Raw genomic sequence first — 3002 nt, forward strand, 5'->3', positions numbered from 1 at the left:
TTTAAAGGGAAAGCAGGAAAGTGTTCTATTTGCTTGAAAGTAGACACTCAATATTGAAAAATTAAAATAATCTCAGTTTGTATTTGTACAGGGAGAAAATTCGGTTAGGAAACTTTACCGAACTTTTAAGTATAATTGGTTTATATGGACCAAAAGGAGAATGTTTGACATTAATGTAATAATTTGTGTCTTGCGAAATGTTAATGAATAAATGTCAGTTCGGTAAACTTTAATAACGCAGAATAAATTTTCCAAATGTACAGTAAAGACTTTCAAAAGTTATCATTAATGCATGTGGTGTAATTATTGAAAACTATTTTTTCACACATGCAGGAAAAATTGGATAAAGTTTCATGTTTGTTTAGTAATGTTTGCAAATGTAAAGTCAAGCAAAATTTAAATTATGCAAAGACAATAATTCCCTCAAAATTGGTTACAGAATGATAAATTTCGATTATTCTTTCTAGGTAAAAAATGTATTATTTACTTAAAGGTTTGGTAAAGTTTTAAATGGATTGTAGAGAAAAATTAATTTCGTTTATGTTATAATCTCCTGTATAATTTATGAAATTTTGTCCACTGTAAGCGAGCTTTTCATTTTTTTACGTTAGACTTTATTCGACAGTTTGGTAAACCGATAGTCACGGAGTATCTTCCATCGCCTCCAGAATCTTTCAGGATCGTATGCAAGTACTAAGCACCTCGAAGATATTCACCGATTTTCTAATTTGGAAAAAGGTGTTGAATTTTCAAATTACTTACAATACTCATTGTCGTTTTGTATTCATTAATAAATATCAGTTTGTAAAATTGAAAAATAAAATAATATTTCATTAAAGTGGGAAATTAAAAATGTAATTACCATGAATCGAAGTTGACGCCCCTGATATTAGCCTGAGTGCTGCCATTTTAGTGGTTTCCTATTAAATTTTTAGCTTTTTCTTCCGTTCAGTGGGATGAAAAAATTATTTTCCACGTATTTAGTAGGAAAAACTGGGCTCAATGTATTTATGAGGAAATTTATTATTTGCAATTTTGAATAGTTAAGAAATTGTAGGTATTGAGTGTGATGAATTAAAATTAATAAATGTCATAAATGGTCAAATTTTTAAAACTATTCTAGGTATCGAAAAAAATTTCAGCCTGTATTTGCAATATGTGTACAAACTTCTCATACAAATACGTAATAATCAGTTGAATGGATAAGGCTGCATAGGTAAAAAATTAAATTTTTGACAATTACTCAACAATTATAAATTTTGTATTCACGAGAATAAAATATATTTCTATAAAATCTTACAAAAAATGTAGTATCGGTGAAGTCCAATGAATTTAGCCACTCCTTCGATTTAGAATTCAAAGGGTAAAATAAAAATTTTAGTTGAATAATACGGTACCATTTAATTTAATTGAAAAATAAATCAATGTAATTAATTATTATAAAAAATTACTCAGACAAATTAATTGATTTTTTTATATTTTGCAAACTAGTACTCATTCAATTTGGAAGAATTAGAATTTCAAACTTGACTTATTACCTTAAAAATCATTCAAATTTAAGAATTTTTATTTATACACCTTTAAAATTGAAAATTTTTCAATTTTCAAATTGAACGTTGAAAATTATGCAAGATTCGCCATTTAAACAGTTTCAATTCTGATGATTCACAATAAAAATATCTTCAATTTGGAAGATGTAGAGTTTAAATTTCAAGTTTAGATCTTCAAAATTATCCAGCATTTTTAATCATACATGTTTAATTTTGTGGAGTGTTTAATTATGAGTATTCAAAATTTAATTATGTAAAAAAACATTCGAAACGACATGATAAATTACGCGTATTAAAAATTTAAGTATTTTTAATTGCAAATCTTGAATAAATACTTATTCCAATATAATATTCAAATATAAATACTTATTCCGTGTTAGCTTGTATATTGGATTTGATTCCTGAAATTTGAACCTAATGTAATTTCAGAGATTATATATAAACTTAATTTTCAGGTTTTTAATGCTCAATTGTAATGGCTTGAATATTTTACATCAAAAAAATTTTTTAAAAGTAGACGATGCAAATATTTAAAATATTAAAAATTAAATAATTGAGGGTTTCAAGGTTACAACATTTAATAATGTAATTGTTTAAGCTAAATTGTGTATGTGTATATGTACGAAATTGTATTCTGATTTGCTGTGACTGACTAATGTGTGTGTGTGTGTGTGTGTATAGGTTTGTATGCTGTTGATTGCGTATAAGTTCTATTTTATTCTCAGAAGCTTACAGTTTACCAAACTGTATATATATTATTAGGTCTGTTAAAATGTCAACTATCAAGTACTGTATTAATCAAAGTACAGTTCGGTAGACATTGGTATTTATTTGAGACACTTTCAAGTTTGTGAATGAAGTATTATCGAATTTCGTTTTACCCAACTAGAAATGAAACTTGATCAAAGTGTCTATATGTCCCGAATTTACCCAAATGAGTTTGGTAAAGTTTCTCGAATTACTTTTTTCCTGTATGCAACACAATGTCGTGCAAGCGACCTGCTGGAACTTCCATGTGGATCTACAAATGATAAAACTGCGTGCTCAACCAATCAATGAGGAAGATTTTAATTTGGGAAATTCATAAAATTTTCATGCAAACTCTAATGTATTTCTCAATGATATTTGATCATTTGATGTCTATCAAATTTCTTTGGAGAAAAAAAATTGACACAGAACTAGTTGAATAGCAAATGTAGCTAATATGCTGCAATATTGATTATATAATTAGGAACATTAGAATAGAAAATAATACTATACTACATTGAACTGTTATTATTAATATTATTGTTATTAGTAGACTGAGTACAATATTAAATGAACATTTTTAAATGAATGTTCAAATAGGAATAATATAATAATAATAAATATGATATTTACAAATTTTATGTCTTACTATAGTACCCTAATTTTTCCCTGTAAGTAGTACCTCACTTTCTGTTCAGACATGAC

Source organism: Belonocnema kinseyi, chromosome 2 (genome assembly GCF_010883055.1).
Source record: "Belonocnema kinseyi isolate 2016_QV_RU_SX_M_011 chromosome 2, B_treatae_v1, whole genome shotgun sequence".
NCBI classification, from domain to species: Eukaryota; Metazoa; Arthropoda; class Insecta; order Hymenoptera; family Cynipidae; genus Belonocnema; species Belonocnema kinseyi.